Here is a 21,903-nt window from a genome sequence, read left to right as displayed (position 1 = left end):
TGATCCACAAATATAAATCTGCAAATGTCCTAAACCATGTCTTTAAGAGGAGGGGAGGGGAGGGGAGGGAAATGAGTTGACAATTCAGTGGGTGGAGGGGGGAGAATATTTACCTGCATGCCTCTTACAAGCAGAGTAGTTTATGGCTCAGATGATTTCACAATAAAGGGAGGCAATGGCAAGCTTTGGAAGGTAGTTGCAGCATTCAGCTCCCAGTTGGCCTACTGGCTAATCTAGTTGCAAAGCATGAATGTATTGCCAAAAGATGAAAAACGGACAGAAGGAAATCTTTCTCCCCAATCCCATCCTGTTCACAGATATTTAAAATGCCAAACAGCAAAGTGTAATTCTCCATATGCCTGTGGTAGGCTTTCCAGAAAAAGTAACTGTGTACCCAACTCCTCCATTATGAGGGGGGTGGGGAGAACACAGCAACTATATCACAAATTTGGACAGTCTCTTTTCACAAGTAGGAAATCGTTCCGATATGTAGGACAATGTCAACCATTCCATGGCAGAAATTCAGATTGCTGTCTGCTAGCTTCTGGGCAAAGCAAAGAGCAGAATGGTGGCGTAACCAAAATCACACCATCCTTTACTCCAAAAGGGGAGAGCCACTTGTTGGCCAACAACACTCACAAAAACTAACATTAGTAGCCCATTACATACTCAGATCCCAGGCTACAAGGCATTGCAGAGGGTTGGATTAGATGACCCTTGTGGTCCCTTCCAACTCTACAGTTCTATGATTCTTTGATATGGTTGCCCAACCCTGATCCAACTTGTGTGGCTATATATCTCATGTCCATGTAAAAGCTTGGGGGGGGGGGGGAGATGCAGAAGCTTGTTGGTAGAACGTATGTTTTGCCTGTAGATGAGTTCAATCCCTGCCATCTTCAGGTGCAGCTAGAAAAGACTTCTGTTGTACCCTGGTCAGTCAATGCCAGTTGGTGTAGACCAGGAATGAGGAATCTGTGGCCCTCCAAATATTGCTCAACTACAGCTCCGATCATCCCACATTATTGGTCATGCTGGTTAGGGCTGATAAGACTCAGAGCCCAAACAACATCTTAAAGGCCACAGGTTCACCCACCTCTGGTACAGATAAAACCAGGCAAAGGAGCAGCCTTACCTGGTATAAGACAATAATATCCTATGCTCCTAGATACACTTGCAGGGGAAGTGCCACTCTGGGCAGCGTACAACATATAAAACACAACAAAACATCAAACATTAAAAAACAAGGTATTATTTATTTATTTATACCCCGCTCATCAGGCTGGGTTTCCACAGCCACTGGCGGAAGAACGGGGAGTGGGGGGAGAGCACCGCCCTGGCACCATCAGGGGGGTACCATTGTGGCTGCCCCCCAGACATGTGCCACAAACCCCCACCGCACCAGGTGCCACTCCCCCGGGGGGCACGCCAGCCATGCCCCGCCTGCTCTCTGCCCCCAGTGCCAGAGCATGCAGCTTCGCCACTGTCCCCAGCTAATCTGGGCGGCTTCCAACAAAAGATTAAAATACAACAATTAATCAAATATTAAAAACTTCCCTAAACAGGGCTGCCTTCAGATGTCTTCTAAAAGTCAGATAGTTATTTATTTCTTTGACATCTGATGGGAGGGCGTTCCACAGGGTGGGCGCCACTACCGAGAAGATATCCTATACAAACCAGTAAACTGATAAAACCAATGAGAATTGTGATAGCAATAATAACAGTTTACAATTATAACCAAATTAAAGTAACTGCCAACCCCAACTAAACATTTAACCAACACCAACCCGACAAAAATGAAACAGAGCAACCAAAATTAAAACAGCTTAAAACATTTTAGAACATTTTACCCAGTTGCCCCAACCCAAGAATTGTTCCAGCAATGGCCTCCCAGGAGCCTCTTTTAGCTGTTCAGGGTGAGTGTGGGACCCGCCCCCTAGGCCAGGTGGAAATCGGCCTTGCAGCAGCAAGCAGATCTTTCTTCCAGATCTATTACACTTTTTCCTTTTTCACTGAAAAACTGCCTAGTGCAAGGGCTCATTGCATTTGGTGCAATCTTGTTGGGAGTTATTGTTGACAATGCATGTTAGCAAACCTGTTAAAACAGAACAGCAGAGTTCAATCTCCTACCAAGGGATGTGTGTGTGTGAATGTTCTGAATTCCACGAATTGCCAAGATTTTAGGAGGTTCTGCTCAGTATCTCACCACCAACCAAGATCACAGCGGTGAATATATGGGTTAGGACCTTCTCAGTGGTGGTACCTAGGGTCTAGAATGCCCACCCTCATGAGACATGTTTGGCCCCTTTTCCTCCTTCTGTGAAGTCTCATAAATGCTATATTGTTTCACAAATCAATGGGCTTTTTATAGCGATTGGTTTTTATTTTGTAGTGTCTTATTAAGGCTGACTCCATTATAGTCAACTATATATCAACATTTTACTGGTTGCTGTTATTTGCTTGGTGTTGTTCAGCATTTAACTGTGCTTTGTTTTTATATTTGTGAACTATTTTGGGGGCCTCTTGGCCCAAAAGCAGCACAGAAATGCACCAATAAATATTCACTTCTCCTTTAACCAGGTGCATACAACAGTTTATTGTAGTTATAGCAAAATTCAGACCATGGGCTTCAGTTAACTTTGTATCTAGAAGGATTATAATTTTATAGTGAAGAGAATGGAAAGATATTACAAATATTGTTACTATGGAATAATTTTGTTCACACAAAATGTTGCCAACTCAGGAGTATGTTGCTCCTAGGCAAAAAAGTTATAAGCAAGCAAAAAAAGATTAACAATTTTAACATAGTCTCTTAGCAATGTAATCTATAGATGCAGGTAAATAGTAATATATTAATTTTCAATACACCCAACACGTCTACAGATTAAGTAAATACACAAACCACTACCTCACAAAACAACTTGAAAATAAAGGAACCAAGCAAGTAAGAATCTGAGTTATAGCTCTTGAATCTTTCAAGTTTATTTTTATCTTGCCCTTCTTTTACAATGGAAAACCCTCAAGGCACATAACAAAAGGAATATAAAATACAGGTTTGTCGGTAGAAGGGGCTTCATTCTCCCGTCCTCTATTGCAGAGGTGCAGGTGGAGTCCAAGAGGTTCAGGGCCAATGGTACAGGTGGCAATTAGGCCAGGCAGGTCAGTGGAACTTCCCAACCACACTTCAAACTCTGCTCTAGAGAGAGACAGGGGAACCTGTTGCTCTTCAGATGTTATTGGACTACAACTCCCATCATCCCTGACTGGATGATGTGGGGTAGCTAGAAATGATGGAAGTTGGAAATCAAGATCTACAGGGCCACAAATTCTGCTCCAGAGTTTAGGTAGAATCTGAACACACTTGTTTAAAACATTGCCCTAACTCACACACATATATGTAACATCTATCCATTGAAAGAAGGAGACTAAAGACAAGGCTCTCTTTCCAGTTGCCACCTAGACTCCATAAACAGCCAGATACTCTTGGTAAAGAACACAAGGCCCTTTCCACTGGTCCCCCACTACATTCACCCATTTGTAGTCTACTTTTTTTGTCCGTTAGCTTTTAAGTTATAAACAAAGTGGAAAACCAATACACTTCCCCAAAATAGAACAAAACCAAGCTAGAACCTCATCTTCTAGTTTTACTTACACCATAAATTACTTTTGGGATTAGGTCACTGTAGTATATATTCTGCAGATAGACTTCATACATTCCTTAATAAATATTCTAAGTAAAAACTAGGCAGCTGTGCCTCTCTTAATCAGTGTATCCTTTGAGAATATGGAGAGGCACAAGTAGTAGGTCTTGCAACAAATGTGGGCTTTGATACCACATGATGTGCTGAGCACAAGGTACACTGTATTTTTCGCTCTATAGGACGCGCTTTTCCCCCTTCAAAAATGAAGGGGAAATGTGTGTGCGTCGTATGGAGCGAAGATGCCATAGCCCCGCGACCCTCTTCCAGCTGGAGAGGTGACGCACGGCTATGGCAGGAGCCTCTATAGCCGTACACCACCTCTCCAGCCGGGAGAGCGCGCACGGGGCTAAAGAAGCCCCCCACGACCCTCTCCCGGCTGGAGAGGTGACGCGCGGCTATAGCGGCAGCCTCTTTAGCCGCGCGCCACCTCTCCAGCCGGGAGAGCGCGTGTGGGACTAAAGAAGCCATAGCCCCGCGACCCTCTCCCAGCTAGAGAGGTGACGCGTGACTATGGCAGCAGCCTCTCCGCTGCGTGCCTTTCTGCTGCTCCCCGACCTGCTCTTTGGGGCTAGTGGTGGGCTTCCCCCCGCCAGCCCCAAAGAGCAGGCCAATAGGAACCTGAAGCCTGGAGAGCGAGAGGGGTCAGTGCGCACCGACCCCTCTTGCTTTCCAGGCTTCCAAGGTAGCTGCCTGAAGGCGACTGAATGGCACCTTGTTTTAGAGGGGGGAAACAAGAGGGGGGAAATTCTTCCCCTCTTTGCGCAGCGCCTCCTGCCGCTTCGCTGAAGGGGCGCTGGGCAAAGAGGGGGAGAATTTTTTTTCTTGTTCTCCTCCCTCTAAAACAAGATCCGTCCTATTGTCTGGTGTGTCCTATGGTGCGAAAAATGCGGTAAATATCTTATTATAGCCTACTAAGTCAGAAAAGGCCGGCCTGTATAGGCATTTGACCCAAGCTGGCAATTGTAAAAGTGCATCAACCACTGGGCTGCTCAAAGGATAACCCCACAGGATCAAGAAAAAAGCTAAATGGGGTAGGTTTGCAGTCTGAAGGCTCTCCTGGATCCAGCTTTGCTCCTAGAGGTAAATCAGACTGTGGTCATGACTAGGAGAACCTTTGCCCAGCTTCAGCTGGGGCCCCAGCTTTGCCCTTTCCTGAAGAAAGCAGATACATCACACATGCCATGGTCAGAGCAACATGTTCAACATGGCGCTACCCTTAAGAGTCTGTCTAGAAGTTTCAACTGGTGCAAAATATGGCCCCTAAAATGTTACCTTGGGCTTATATTATGGAACAAAACATCAGGCTTTGCTTCACCTGCATTGTCAGTCAGCACATTTCTGGGCACAATTTAAAGTGCTACTGATTGTTACATATAAAGCCCTAAATAGCTTGGGCCAAGATACTTGAATGATTATATTCTCCTGCACAAACTAACCCCCAGCCCCCAGGTTCATTATCAGAGGCTTTGCTCTAAATCTCAGTGCCATCAGAGATATGAATGTCTGCAAGCCAAAGCATTCTCTGCAGTGCCTCCCAGATTATTGAAGTTCCTCCTCTGGGCTCAATTGGTTCCCTCCATATTGACATTTACATAGTTTAGCACAACCTCTCTGTTCCATGACATCTTCAATCATTCTTTCCCTCCCTAACTCCACCCTGTTTTCATGTCTCTGCTCTATTTTGTTAGGTTTCATTTTTGTTTTCATTTCAGACTGAAATCACACCATCTTTAGATCATTTTAGCTTCTGATATGAGCAGCCTTGAGGGTTTTTGGAATGAAAGGCAAGACAAAATATTACGTACCAAAAATAACAAGAAACCAAATAATTTTACTATGGTTGCATGAAAGGCCAGGAAAAGGTGGAGTTTGGTACTATGTGTGGAAATCAGCACCCTATGAATCTTGTATCCTATGAAACTTGCTTTGCTTTCTCTCTCTTTTAAAACAAAGTCACTAGGCTATGTGGATGTATAAGCAGAGGAAACCATGTGGCCAAGGTCTAGAAAGACCCAAAAGTTGAGTGAAAGAGCCTAACTTTCAAGAATGATGGGGGAGGCACTACAAAAACTTTGCAGATCTTGCCTTTCTCCAACCTCATAGTAGTTGCATTACGCAACATAGGCAAAAATGTTAATTTGCACAATTAAAAAAACTGAAAAATAAGCATGTTAAGAACAGACATCACTAAAAAAGACTTTTCACGATCCATTCCAACTTTTCTCTCCCTCACACAAATATTTAAGTGTTACGTGACCTTTCATTTATTTTCATCCCCCCCCCCCATTTACTAGAACAAGGGTATCCACAGACCAGCTCCAGCTCCAAGGTCGTTTTTTTCTGACCACAGGCAGCTCTTCCAATGAAAAGAATCATAGAATCGTAAATGTTGGAATGGATCACAAGGATGATCTAGTCCAACTCCCTGCAATGCAGAAATCTTTTGTCTTGTGTGGGGCTCTACACAAGAAACAACCCTGAATTAAAAGCCTCATGCTCTGTTGACTGAGCTATCTACCACCCAAACTTTCAAGTTATTTTTATCATGTCATACGGTTCTACAGAACTCTTCAAAACAGCTAACAATTTATCAAATAAGAAATCCAATTCATCACCATACAAAACACCTAAAACTGTCAAAACTATCAAAAACAAGATATAGAAGCAGCCTTTAAAAAAGAAGAGCACCCGGGTTACAATTTTCAATACAATAAATGTTCAGCAATGCTCTCAACTATCTGCAAAAATAAGTGCTTTTAATGTTCTCTTAAGAGAGAAAATAGAACTGTCTCATCAAAACTGCTCTTCAGGAACCCAAGCACTGAGAAGGTCCAACCTTGCCTCTTTTTCTAAGCAGTCTATTCAGATTAACAGCAAGTCCCACATGCTGATCTTAGCATACAGTATTGGAGGAGTTTCTGAAGGTATCCTGAATCCAGTCCCCTTTTAGGGCTATAGAAGATTAGCCATGGCACTTTTAATTACCCTCAGAAACCAGTATCCTTCTTACACTTGTTCCAAAAGAAGTTCCCATCAGTGTTTATCCACTAATAAATGGGAAGCTTCATTCTTAACCCACTGAAATTTCCTAGCAAAAGGCAGTCCCACTAGAACAACAGTTGTCTAGCTTGAGGTTCACCAAAGCATGCATAACAGTGGCCAGGTTATGTATCACATCACATCTCATCTCATCTCAGATGAGCAAGCTGCACAAATATAAAAAGGGGCACACCTGGATTGCCAGGAGTACATGTGAAAAGGATCTAGGGGTTTTAATAGACTACAAGCAGCAAAAAAGCTAACACTATTCTAGGCTCTTCTGCTAGATGGTACCATCTTTATTGAGGAGCCTCATCAGTTGTGAGACTCTCACTTTGTAAAGCAAAGAACACTTCCAGTCCCCAAACTACTGGAGAACAGTGCCCCCCCCCCATTCAGAGTACATATGTTGCTTTACTAAAATAATAATATTTTGTAAGAATTGCAGGAACCAGATATTAAATATATTTGAAGAAACTTGCCCCAGAAATAAAAGCACATCTTCAATAAATTGAAGGTTTTTTTAAAACAAACAAACAAACAAACCTGAATTTGTGTAAAGATCAGAAAAGTGACCTTTAAATTTGTGTTCTTTAAAAGTTACACAACCCAGCTGAATCCCATTTATATTTTTATGTTTCAAGTCTTAGCAACCTGCTCTTGAAACAATCACTGAAGTTTACACACACATCAAATACAATGAATTGTATCCCATTAACAGTAATTAAGTTCAGGGTATCAACCCCAAATATTTTTTGATGAGCATTTTAAGTATTCTCAAGAGCCATGCACATTAAACCTATAGCACGGTGATGTAAAACTATATACATACAGTGGTACCTTGCAAGACGAATGCCTCGCAAGACGAAAAACGTGCAAGACGAAAGAGTTTTCCGTTTTTTGAATCGTTCCACAAGACGAATTTCCCTATGGGCTTGCTTCGCAAGACGAAACGTCTTGCGAGTTCGTTTCCTTTTTCTTAAAGCCGCTAAGCCGTTAATAGCCGCTAAGCCGTTAATAGCCGCTAAGCCGTTAATAGCCGCTAAGCCGCTAATAGCCGTGCTTCGCAAGACGAAAAAACCGCAAGACGAAGAGACTCGCGGAACGGATTAATTTCGTCTTGCGAGGCACCACTCATAAGTAAGTCCCAATAATTTCAACAGGGTGTACAGGAATGAAATCTATGTAGGAACTCTACTCAGGACATGAAGGAGATGGAGAATCAAAGCAATAACCTATATTTCTTATTTAATAAATTCCAGAGGATTTTGTGCAGTTATTATCGAGGATAGTGAGGTCACCATATGTAACTTAGGAAACAAAAAAATGGCCTTTTATGTAATATACTTGTCCCATGAAAACACACACATAATTATGCAGACAGAGTTAGGCAGGTAAGAGAACTTTTGATTCACCTTTAACTACAACAGTATAAACTACAAAAATGTATTTTTTAGCTTAAACATATAGCAATACTAGACGCAGAGGCTACTCATCCATAATACAGATTAGCTTGAAACATAAAAATATTCATGAATATCAATTAGAGTGTCCTATGAAAAGAAGAGATTAGTGAAATTAATTATAAAAAAGTGATATAGAGGGGGCAAGTAATTGATTGCAGTACCCTGAAATAAACCTTCCACCATGTATCATGAACAGCACCAAATCCCAAACTGTCCAATCAATAGCCACATAAAGCAGATCTCTCAGAATATCACAAGTACATCTACTATTTTTAAAAGATTATCCTTAAACTGCTGCAAGTCTTAGTCCATAAAATTGCACATTTCAAAAGCAGTAGTCAACGTTTTTCCAAGACGGTTGTTTAGATTATGTGTAGAGCATGACCTATGGACTCCAGTGTCCCACGCTTTCAAAACCAAAAGTCCATCCATACTTGTATCAATGTCCAATCAAATTATCAACTTTCCTCCTCACCAAGATAATACAAGCAGCAAAACAAGAATCCCACTAGGGCTGGGAATCATATAATTTGGAAGGGACCCTGAGGGTCATCTAGTCCAACCCCCTGCAATACAAGAATCTCAACTAAAACATCCATGACATAGAACCACAGAACTGTAAAATTAAAGGTGAAAATACTTCAAATTCCCATAAGCCTAGACCAGGGGTAGTCAACCTGATCCCTACCACCCACTAATGGGCGTTTCAGGATTCCAGGTGGGCAGTAGGGGGTTCTAGGGCACATGTTACTGCAGCACTGGTGGGCAGTAAGGAAATTTTACCATCAAGAAAGATGCATTAGTGGCCGGTAGGTATAAAAATGTTGACTACCCCTGGCCTAGACAATCAAACACCTATCTTTTTTCCAACCCTGGTTTTTCTCATTAAGAAAGTCGATCAAATGCTACATTAGCATGTATTTGTTTCAAAATTCATGGTAACACGAGATTTGATCGGCAAAATGCCCCGAGTACATTAAATGGGACTATGAACATCTACAAACTCTTAATAAAACATAGGTAGTAGCATGTGAGTTCCCAAGTACAGCATTATCCCACAGCATTCTACAGCTTTAGAATGTGGTCCCTAGGCCACAGGACTTGCCAGATCTCCTTCCACAGGTGGTGCTCTGGATTTCATTTTTAAATTTGCTAATTGCTTTAAATCACATTTTAAAGCTAAACTTTATATCCCTCTGAGATAAACAAGCAAAACACATAAACAAAGAGATAGTTAATAAAAGTCCCAAAACCTATTTTTTGAGGATTTCATCTGTGCTTCTAGTTATAACACAATAATTCTTACAAATACAGAGGCTAGGACTTGCCATTAATCATATTGAAGAAGTTATATACAAGTTGTGTCAACCATTTGTATCAAAATATGAACAACTAAAACCCCCAAGTTCAAGAACAGATTTAATACGGCTCTCAATGCAAAGCAAGACATCTCCCCCAACAGTATAAATAAATTGTCCAGAATGTCTTAAATAATTTTTAAACTCTGGTCTAGAATAACAAAGGATATGGGGAATATTTTCAACTATTTTTCTGCAGAATATTTTGCCTTTTTAAATTTGCATCATTCATAAAATGAATTAGTCTCATAATGGGCTGACACAATACCATCTGAAGTGGGCAACTGGAAAGGACACATTACTAGTCAAAAATCTAAAAATTAATGGTTTGGATCTAGAGGTGTCTTTGTGAGTGTAAAGGCATTCTGCCTGCACAAGGGGGGCCCCACTGAATTTTCTCAGCATCCCTGTGCTGCTGTGGCCCACCCCACTCACGGCACACAACATGTTCTCAGGAGTGGCTTTTCAGGGACACAGGAGAAAGGAAAACCCAACTGTAAATATAGCATTCTACTTGCCAATTTCTGGATCTACGCAATGTTGTAACTATTTTTTTCCTGTGTGGCTATTCCAAGGAAGAGCATATATTTATGCTCATACTTCTTTCACACATGCTAGATTAGTGTGTTAATGGTTTTAAATACATTTGCTTTGCCTGCCATAAAATCTAAATAATGTAAGGGAAGTGTGTGCTTTTGAGATGTCATGTCTTAAAATATTGACAAGTACTTCAGTAAAAATAATTTTCAAGTGAAGCTCTGAATATGTTTGAATATAACATTCAGATCACACTAAGTGCACTTTATTAACTTTCCCCCCTGAATCAAATTTTATTTCAACTACTTTTAGTAGTTGTGGAACTTTTTCAGATATTTATAAAGAGCATAATACTAACAGTACATACCTTTTCAGTTTGATATTTGTTTTGGGTTCCCCCCCCAAAATGTAATTCAAATAAATATGCTAATTCATATCTTCATTAACTCAAAGCATAAATTTTCCCAAATCAAAGTTTTATGGAAAACACATACCACCAACCATACACCATTTTAAGGTTGCATTTTGAAAGTTGAGTGCTACCCCTGGCTCAATAATGATTTTACTAAAAACAGGATCCCTCTTTCTCTGCCATGGATTAAAGTGGAATCTATCTTTCATGAAACAAGAAAGGAACAAACTAAAAGTTTTTAAAAAATCCAGATGAAGCCTCTTTGCAGTGTTCACTATATATCAGTTCAGTAGAAAGAAAGGATAAAACAATTTTAAGAAAGTTTCCACCAGAAGGCAACATGTGGTGTTGGTTCTATTCTTGCAACTGTTTCTTTAAAGTAACCGCCTTATGTCTAGTGAAGACTCTAGAAACAATCTATATTCAAAAAAATGACACTGTTGTCACAGCATTTCACCAGAGGTGCCAATTTTAGCATTTATACAATTAATAGGCAGAAAAAGAAAAGCGCTCCATAAAGTTTTGGAACATGAAAAGCACACAGTACTGCAACAGTGCAATATTCAGTGCTGCTGAAACCGCCAGACAGACATTCTACTGCACTTCCCTCTGTAGGCAGCCGAAGTATTGATGAAGCCTGCAGATGCAGCAACTGTACCGTCCATAAAAAGCCAAGACAGCTGTTGCCATGACTACTATAAGTCAGTTTATCAGAAAAAAATATTGTGATTACTCATAAGTTTGGATTTATAAGATGCTAAGCCCCGATTGCTAATTGACTGAGGAGATCAACCATTATTTTGCATGCAAGTATATTGCCTTAGAGTAGCACATGGTTAACAATACTTGGAAGCACAGCAGGAGAGGGAAAGGAAAAAAGAAATCAATGCCTTTCTGCCTAGTGCTTCTTCTCTTCAAGTACTGACAGTTTGTGTTCTGCATGCAGCCAAAACAAAACAGGAAAAACACCATATTTTGGCTTATATGTGAGGATTTTTTCCCTTAGGCCTACTAACAATCTAAAAAGTGTTATCGGAGGATTAGACTTTAAGATAAAAGGCCCCAAACTTTTTCACTTTCAAATTTAACACTTAATCAATTAAAATTTGCTCTTTGCTTTCCTATTAAATACAGCACATAGGTTTTAAAATCCCACTCTTAATTTAATGGAGAAGACAGCCATTTTCTTTTTCTAAAAAGGTACACATTAAACTTCTCATGGTTAACATAATATAACTCCTTTTAATCACTGAAGGATCATAGTGAGGAAGCATAAAATTTGGAGATGGGAGGGGAAGTCAGCAGTTGCCAGAATGCACCAGCAAACCGGGTATAAGACTGGGTTTAATAAGATGAAAATGTAGAAGTTTCTCTATTTCAGTACATTGCTGAAAAGCAAGGGAAGGTGGAATCATGAATTGAAAAGCTACATTTGATATACTGTTGAAAACTTTATCTTCAGCAAGTGAAAGCTGAGAATATATATTTTTTGATAATTTTGTCCAGCAGATCAGGCTCCTTTCCTATATGGAAACACCCTGCTACTAGCCACTCTGGACAATATGGTTATACTATGTCTTATAATCTAAAAACTTTCATATTTCATTTACAACATAAGAGAGAGTCTCGGTTTGGATAAAGCAGCAACCAAGGATGCTGGTGTCCATGAGATAGATAGTGTTAATAGTGTATTAAAGGGCACTCATCATTCTATTTGCAAAGCTGAATTACCCATAAATTTTGACAAACCTATGCAGAAACACACTGCTGACATACCACATAATGTGCTTGTATTTCTTTAAAGAAAGCATTATGTTTGGAAAGTTGATCAGTCTAAATCAGTAATTCAGAGCTTAACTTTCAATTGTCAGGAGTGCTTTATGCACACAGTCACATGGGCTGACAAAACAGAACACAGTTTTGTACAGGCTTCAAGCTGTCTTACAAGTCTGAAAACCTCAGTTTGCATTTAACTGGACCCTAGATCTCACAAATTCAAAGCTAATGCAGGAGTATTTCCAAGATTTACAGTGGAATCCAATGGTATCCATCTGACAGCCGAATGGGCATTCTTGGCAGAACAGATTTCCTCTCCCCCTCACATGCCCCCCATATCTGCTTAAGAGGAGTGAGAAACCCTCCAGTGAAGATTTAGGGAGTGTGGGAAGAAGGGGAAGTCTGCTTGCATGACTTAAGAATTTGAACATAGATAGAAAATTTTAATAAGTAATATTAATCACTTATTTAATAAATAATTTAATCACAATTGAGAAGATTTGCACACCAATGTCCCCAGTTAAAAATTAAAAGATACAAGAACACAGAAACTAACACTGGAAAAGCCAAGTGTCCTTCTATTGAATGTTCATGGGTCATTGAGCAGATTAAAATTAAGTGCCATGTGCGCTTGAACTATCCTTTCTGTATTGTGTGAGATAACATTTGTAAGCACACATTAGCAATGAGGTTTTTCGGTATAGGTGATTGGTCATCTCTTCATCAAAGAACCAGGCCCTCTTCACCAAAGAATCACACACTATATATATATATAAAACCCTTTGTCTAGTCTAACACCAACACTCGCATAGAAAATATTTGAAGAAATAGCTTGCAGTTTGCTGGCTTCCCTGCGTCTGTTTCCCTAACAAGTTATGCTTCTAATATGGAACATTATGCTCTTCAGTGTCAATAAGCTACCTATCCAGGAACCAGCATACAACCTGCCTCTATAGTAGCTCCAAGAATATGCTATCCTCAAACAAGCTGAGCTCAGAGGAATTAGATGTAAACATCCCTTTTTGCACTGGGATGCACAGCCTTTTCCCAATATGTATCTTAATTCTAAAAATTGTTGAATCAAGTTCTGAACTACAATTATGACTTAATACACCATTACTACAACACTTGCCTCAAAGCTTATTTTCAGCCTCTTGCATAAACACAACAGCAGAATAGAATTTGCATAACAATTCTGAGGGGTTTTTTCCCCTCACACTGCAAATAAAGAACTCATAGTAAAAAGGTACAACTCCAGTAACTTTTCATGCACTAGTATTCTTCTGCATCACACAGTTTACATGCTGCGGGGGGGGGGGGGAGCTAGATTTGTCTCTAAGATTTCCAAGGAGATGTGTAAATCAGCTGTTGCATTTTCATTGTAGCACTGTGCATTTTAACGTTTCTCAGTGTCCAGGGATATTCCATGCCATGGAGATTGACTATATGCAAAAATTTGTATATTTTTGCAGTTCAACTTGTTTTACTATTCTTTAACAGTGAAATAAGATAAGATTTTAAGCGGGTTCTCACACTACAGAAACACATCAGCAATATCTAACTCCAGAAGTTAAAATCACAGCACCAAACAATTCTCACTTGCCACACTATTTACTTCAAACTACAGTAAGTGGAACATATTTCTTTTAATAGTCATATTAACTGTTAACAATATTATACAAAACTGGGTAGAATTAAATTATAACCATGAAACATCTCCACATACTGCAATTCATAAATTCATTCCAATGGTAAAGTTATCCCTGTGATACTGAAGCTACTCGTTTCAGTTTCTATTCCCTGCATAGTACAAAACACAACTCTTAGTAACTGTTAGAACTATTTCCCCCATATATTAAACTGAAACAATGCAACAGTATAATTCTGGTGTGAAACAAAGAATTATACGTGAAGAAAGTACTATAGAGTTTAATCTAGACCTAAGTCATGCTTAGTAGACTAAACCTCCTGAAATCAGTGGGTCCAATTTATACTCGAAGCATGACTAATGTTGCAATCCTGGTCTCACTTTCCTGGGAGTAAGTCCCAGCAAATTCACTTAAAACTTACTTCTGAGTAGACTCGGTTAGGCTTGAAGCTTAAGTTTGTAGCTAACTGATAATATTTATAAAAGGCAAGCATGTCCCAAACAACAAGATGAGAAATTGTTCCATTATCACCAATAACTTCAATATACACAGAGGCCGAGCCAGACTAAGCTGATCACTTTCAAGTTGCATTGATTTCAATGAGAGAGTTAAGCATGTGCTCAAATCACTCCCACTAAAAATCAATGAGATTTAAAAGCAATTAGCTTTGGCTAGATTGGCCCAAATACTTTGCTGCAACTTCAGAACTTTGAGAACTACAGGAAATAAGTACTAAAATCCAACAGTGAACACTTGTTTAGCTCTAAAAGATCACTACAAATCTTAAACAGCATTTCAATATCAAGCTTGAAACACTAAATATATTACTTATAATTGCTTATAAAGGAGGAAGGTGGTACACTTGAAAAAGAAAACAAGTAAATCCTAGCCATCTCATTTGATCATTCTTTTTCCAATACAATCGGGGGGGGGGGTGTCCCAACACTTATTACAAATACCACTTACATTTTTGCTTACGATGCAGAAGCACTCCTGTATGCACAATGATGCATGAATACAGGCCTTTCTATTAACAACATTTAACCTGAAAATACTTTAAATAAAGGAGGGGAGATCATCCTTGTTTTACAGCACAATCCTATGCATGTTTACTCAGGAGTAAGACCCTTTGAGTTCAACTGAGTTCCCATTTCCTGATGCCCAACTTCAAAGGCCATTATACAAAAGTGGTAAGCAGAATGGATTCCAGAGGAAGATGCTATTTTGCCTTTTTCCTCATAAGCCAGAGGTAATCTGCAAACTTCTAGATATTGTTGTATTACAGCTCCCATCAGTCCTGATCATTGGCCATGCTGGCTGGGGCTGATGGGAGTTGGAGACCCCAACAACAGCTAGAGGGCCACAGGTTAGCCACCCCTGCCATAAATACTCCAGCAGGCAACGACTTGGTTTCACAGAAGTTACTGTATGAACGACAAAAACAAAACAAAACTGGAAGCTCCTGAGGAAAAAAGATGACAACAACCAGTTTCTTAAAGTATTTTTTACATGGTCCTATTTTCACTTCTACTGGTTAATAATATAGCTACTGTTGTTGAAGGGAATTCAGAAGTTAAAGAGTTTTCATCAGAGGAAAAACTGAATAAAAGATAGTAAAATCTAATTCCAAGTTTATGTGCACTGCAGTGTCAAATGATGCTGCCCTGAGAACCCCAGCCATGGAGTAGTGCTTACTAAGTACTATGTAAACCAATAGCAAGAAACTCCAGTGTGGATACACAAGTTCATAGAATATATGAAAACAAATAGGGCTCTCTCTTGCTCAGAATTATTATTAAATATCAGTAATTTAAATAAGAGGATTATAGGGAAGAAAGTCATTTCTTGAAAAGCTATTTAAACAAGTCTCTATGTTAAAAATTTAAAGTATATTCAATGGTGTGTACTACTGTCAAGGTTAAGGATCTGCAAGGTTACACCCACATTAACCCCACATTTTCAGCTATATCAGAAAAGTCACCTAATAATGTTGACCTTCAGTGATTCTTAATATTTAGCTAAACAGCATAACATCAAAAAACATTTTCAACCCTATTTAACCTTACTTTTCATTGTGGGGGTGATTATTACTGCGGCATTTACCCGTTGTAGAGAAAATTTAAAAATAGCATCCAGTTTTAGTGCTTGCTACATGTAAAGGAAGTTGTCACAAAGTAAAACTTAACATTGAAGTGTCAAGGGAAATTATAAATTAAATATAAACAAAGATATGAAAGTTGGTCCCTAAAATTATTACATCCCTAAACTCTTCCAATTGAAAAGCAACTTACTCCCAAATAATGCTATCCTAAGAACTTCTAAGCAAAACAGGTTTAGGACTGACGGAAGTGATAAGATCTTGGACCATGATATTCTGCTAGTATCACAGTGAAGGATTTTGAAAGTTGTTTGTTGAGAATGCCTTTCTGTAGTTCCTTTCCTTTATTCCTTTAAAAGGAATTTTCCTATGGAGTTATTTCAGCAGACATGAGCAGCAGCTTCTCCCCAAGTATTGTAATAATAAGTGTCTTGCTGTGATTAACATGATCAAGTGCGCTAATTTTCAAGCCCAGTATTAATCAATGGAGAAATATAGTGCTTAACTATCATTACTATGCTATAAGTAACCTACATCAGACTATTTTCTATATGCAGATATTTTATATTGCAACTTTCATTTTAAAAAGTCACATCCCTGTTGGAAATAGAGCTGAAAAGTATGGTCACGGAAGCAAAATCCATGTTCAAGTACACAGGCCTGAACAAGTATCAATCCACTACAACTTTACAAATGGCCCACTGAAGTTTAATCACATACAATAAACAATACAAAGAAATTAAGCCCCTTGGTCCAAACGGCATTTACTTTGGAGTATAACCCACTGATTTTACTGGTGCTTATCTGCAAGTGTGTGTGCATAGTCTGAGTTGACATTTAAAACATATAGCACGTAATTTAAATACAGTAGCATCCTCCTACCTATCAAAACAACCTCCTTGCCACCTGCAAGCATCCCCAACCAAATAACCAAAAAGTGGCCAATACATACTTATACTGTATCTCAAACAGTGCAAAGCCATGAGTGAGTGGGGTTGATCTAATCCCCCCACAACAAAAAAGTCTAACAATGCAATCTTGAAGGCATCAACCACACTGCAAATATTTTTTTTGGGGGGGGGGTAGGGATCCCATCAGAATAACAAAGAAGCAAACAGAAAAGTAAGGAGATCCACAATCACACGGGGGCTAGACCAAATGGCAGTCCCACATACAACCTCACTCCTCCTACATAACACACGCAGAAATGGAAGAGGAGGAGGAAAAAAAGAAGGTACACATCTCCAGTCACTGCAAACATGTGCCAGAGTAGGAGTGTGAAATCCCAAAGGTGTCCTTGCACCGAGCTTTGTATCCGTGCAGCAAGGGCTGCCCCAGGGTGAGGGGGGCAAGAGAGACTTCAGAATAACAAGTTGCTGAAGAAACGGAATTTTCCCAGCACTACTCGGGCCACCAAGACAAATTAAAGGCGAAGAAGAAGAAGAAGAAGACGAAGACGAAGAAGAAGGGAGGCGGAAAAAACCGCCGCCGCAGCAGCAGCAGCTTTACTACGAATCCTCAATCATCAAAGCAGCATCATTTCCAAGATAATAAAACTTCCCCCAGCAGCATCACAGAGGAAAATCAGCCCAACACACACAAAAGGGCCTGGAAATAATCATCCCGAGGAAAACCAGAAGGGATGGGAGAAATCACCCCTCCCCGCCAATGTGTCATCTCCTTCTCCCCCCTCCCTCCCTACTCCAATGTGTCACCTACTCCCTCCCGCTCCTCCACCCCCTCCTCGCTCAGAAACTTACTTCAATCCTTACAGGTGACAGAGAAAGGACATGCCCCCTTCCCGCATCTCGCGCCTATAGATCTACACAGATCTACATCTATATATCTGTTGGTGCGTGGGGGGGGGGGCGAATTAAACTGAAGTTGTTGCTCCTTATCTCCAAGTTGGCTCGGGAGTCTGATGGTGGACTTTACACCCCGTCGTCGTCGTCGTCGTCGCCCTCCAAACCTACCCTTTGCTATCCCCCCACCCCTACCCGCCAAACTCCCTCAGAAAGACAACAAGGCACAAAACGGGGAGGGGGGAGGGGGGAGACCAGCACTACTTGGGGGGGGGAGAGAGAGAGAAGCAGAAGAGAAAGAAAGAACAGAGCGGAGAAAACAGGGAGGTGGAGGAGAGAATCCAAAAGGTGGGATACTACACCCTGCTGGTGGTGGTGATGTTGCTGCTGCCGCTGCCGCCGCTGTCTGGTCGGGCCCCCCCTGGCAGGACCTCTCTTGGAGGGGGGGAGACTCCTCTTCATAGGGAGAAGAAGGTGGTGCAGCTGCTCCTCCGGGCCTCCCTGTCCCCCTCTTCTCGGCTCCTCTCCTCTCCTCCTCCTCCTCCTCCTCCTCCTCTCACTTTCTTTAATCTAAGCTGGGAGTGGAAGATGGTTGGTTGGCTGGTTGCTCCCTTTTCCTCCACCTCCTCCTCCTCCTCCTGCTTTTCCTCTTCTCCCTCTCCTCTGAGGGGTCCTGTTCCTTCCCCTCTCCCCGGGGGGCTCCTCCTGCAGCAGGGAGGAGGGGGCGGGCAGGAAGAAAGGAACGAGGCAGAAGAGGCGCAGAAGAGAAACTGTGACACAAAAACAAGCCGAGAAGCTGAACTCTTCTTCAATCCCATTCACCCGGCCCGGCCGCAGCACCCGCACGCCTGGATCACTCCGCCACCGGCCTCCCTTCGCTTTCCTTTCCTTTGCTTTCGCCTGGCCTGCCGGAGGCGCGCGCTCCCGACTCGAGGCTCGCGCGCGCCCCCGACACAACTCCCCTCTCTCTCTAGCTATCTCCCTCCCTCACACACACATACAGCTACTCCGGCCGCTCTCCGGAGCGAGCGGGTGGAGTGGGGGGGAGGAGGAGACGAGGGAGGGGACAAAAGCGGAGGGGGCGGCGGGCTCCCCCTTCCCTCTCCCCCCACCCCTCTCCCCCTATGAGTGAGGGAGGAGGGGCGACCGGCCTCCTCGGGAGGAGGAGGGGGCGCCTCAAGGCTCCTCCTGAGGGACTACTTGACGTGTCGGTGCAGCGAATTTATTTCCCTTTGCCTAAGGAACGGGCTGTGCTGCGGCACCCATTGCCTAGGGAAAAAACCCGGATGTAAAGTGAGTGAAACTAAAGTAGAGTGAAGTAGGGCAGCAAACTCTAGTAGAGCAGCAGCGGCAGCGGCGGCAGGGAAGGATCGTGCACCGGAGCCAGCGGGGAAGGGAGGGAGGGAGGGATCGTGCACTGGGGCAGGCGGCGGCGGCGAGAAGAAACAACCAGAAGCGCCAGCATCTTTTTTCCCTCCCCTAATGCAAGTGGCTCTGCGCAGGAAGCGGATACACCGAGGAATGAGGGAGAAACACACGGCCAAGCATCCTCGCTTGCTCACTGCACTCCTCCCCCCACCCCGCCCCGCTGCAAAGGATTCTGCACAGGAAGCGAATGCACCAGGGCAAAAGCGAGAGAAAAAACACCACGCCAACAACAAAAGGAGCACGCAGTGTTCTTTCACAAACATTCTCTTTCCCCCATTTGCAAAAAAAAAAAAAAAAGATTCTGCACAGGAAGTTGATGCGCCAAGGGCAGGAGTGAAAACATGAATAATCGCCCCGATTGCAAAGGGGCTTTGCACAGGAAGTTGATGCACCAAAGCAGCGGCTGCACAAGCATCCTTAGCCCTAACGTCGGGGATTCTGCACAGGAAGCTGACATACCGGAGGAGGGAAAGGGGTGTGAGAGGGAACAAGAAGCATCACCATCCCAAAGCGAGGAGCTTTGCACAGGAAGTTGATGCAACAGGGCAGCAAGGGCTCCGGGGGTGGGGGCAGGAGAACGGGACGCCACAAAAATAACTATACATGCAACATCCTAACAATGGAAAGAGCTCCCTTTGCACAGCAAGGTTTCAGTGCTACACTTACCTACTTGTAAGCAGATGTGACGGGATTTAATGGGGCTTACTACTGGGTAAACATATTTAGGAGAGTGGCATAAATCAGAGCACAGGGTGGGGACATGAGCGACATCTCGACAAATACAACGTTCTTTGCTAATGTACCAAAGAAGAGGCACATCAATCACAACAGCATCTTAGGCACAGCTAACGTGGCGTAGTCTCTCATCCAAAAGAATTACTACACACTCACTTAGATGCATGACAAATTCTACTTTATCCACTCATGTTTTGATTTTTCTTAATACTATTACAATACCTAGCTTTAAAAAAAAGTTTTATTGTACTTTATGGTGCCATTTGTATTCATAGGCTCCCATAGAAAATCCACCCTCCAGGTGCCTGTAAATTAAAAAGTTTTATAAAATTAAATTAATAGAAAGTTAAAACTTTCTAAGTTACCTTAGATATGCCAAGTCTGACATCCCACTGATACGGTAATGTTCTTCAAAAAATTGTTAGTGAGATAAAATACATAGGATTTCTTTTGCTGTAACTTAAAGGTTAATAAGCATAATTTTAAAAGGACCATACAATATAATTATATTTTAAATTAGTTGCTTAAAGACCCATTTTAATAAGATTGTAAAACTAATAACACTCTCCTAAACATGTTTGAAACAATCCAATCAAGGAAAATCCATGGGATTTAAGAGAGTTGTGACTGTTCCTATGCCACTGTTTTCAATGGGACATACTCATACTTAATTATTGTCAAATAACTGGCAGTATAAGCAGAACTGACTTCCAAGCAAGTGTAACTAGACTCCTGCTGTAAGATACAGTATCTTCTTTTGCTTTTTTGGTTTCAGATATGTGTTGACTTGATCGTGTAATTAATAGTTCAGAAAATTACATCAATAGAAAACTAAAACTCAAAGGTGCATGCAATATGCAAAGTCTGCTGAAGTAAAGTTCTTTTAAAGTTTATGTGCTATAGGGAATTGTGATGACACATGCATATATATATATATATATATATGCTGTACCTAACAAATGAATAAACATAGCTTTAAATCCGCCATGCAATACTTTATATTGTATACTGCCGTACATCTGTAGATCTCAGGGCAATTCACAACATAAAATAACAATATAAAAAACACAAAATCCATAATAATAAAAAACCAAGAGCAAAAGAAACCAAAAAGTTGTATAGCTGTGATGGCTATATTCAACCACTAAGAATAGAAGCAATATGCCTTTGAATACTAACTGTAGGGTACCAACTATGGAAGAGGGTGGTTCTCTTCATGTCCTGCTACCTAGAGGCACTTTCCAATGTACATCTGGTTGGCCGCAGTGAGAAAAGGATGCTGCACTCACTGGGTCTTGGGCCTGATCTGGAACTGCTCTTATTTTCTTATCTGGTTGACCGCTGAGCAGCAGGACTGCTCTTATCTTCATTCTGGAGTAGGAAGGAATTTTATATAACTGGCCATAGATATACAATATCATAGGTGTAGAATATTTACAGAGACATTCACAGTTCATTTATGTTTTCAATAAGTGTGTGTGTCTATATGAATAAATTTATAGGGCTGGATCCCAAAGATCTTTCCAGGCAATGGCTAGAATCCAAAGACTCCAGCTAGTTCTGTGTGCCAAGAGTTCTTTGGATCTGTGCTTACTGAAAAACAGCAGCATTGCTGTATGGCAAGAAATGCTTGGAGGAGTTGTAAAAGCAGATTGTGGTATGACACAAGATCTGTTCAAAGTCACACACACACACACACACACACACACACACACACACAAATTGTTCGGTGGGTGTGAGCGCTTGAATTAGCCTAAAGTAGCCTATTATAGTTATAGAATAGTTCCTACCTAATTATTTACCTTTCCCCATCATTTTCTCCGCTATGCTTGCACCTGCTTCTACATTGTCCCCATGCCGCAGAACTTCTAAAATAAAATGGGAGCCTTTGTGGGCCAAATATAG

At 41.3% G+C, this 21,903-nt stretch overlaps 1 protein-coding gene across 5 annotated transcripts in view; it reads right to left on the bottom strand.

Moving 5' to 3' along the window:
* The window catches only part of PHF21A (PHD finger protein 21A), a 129,317-nt gene extending 108,454 nt beyond the window's left edge, over window positions 1-20,863 (bottom strand). The window contains exon 1 of one of the 5 annotated variants that reach the window (XM_083464105.1): window positions 18,198-20,863. The gene's annotated coding sequence lies outside the window, so the exon portion shown is untranslated. Of the gene's footprint in view, window positions 1-17,793 lie in introns of all 5 variants that reach the window. The other 4 variants (XM_083464104.1, XM_083464103.1, XM_083464102.1 and 1 more) reach the window with 4 other exon arrangements.
* Window positions 20,864-21,903: the final 1,040 nt, after the last annotated feature.

Source organism: Podarcis liolepis, assembly GCF_965112155.1.
Source record: "Podarcis liolepis genome assembly, chromosome: 1".
Classification (NCBI taxonomy): Eukaryota; Metazoa; Chordata; class Lepidosauria; order Squamata; family Lacertidae; genus Podarcis; species Podarcis liolepis.
This window is presented reverse-complemented; position numbering and strand designations above follow the sequence as displayed.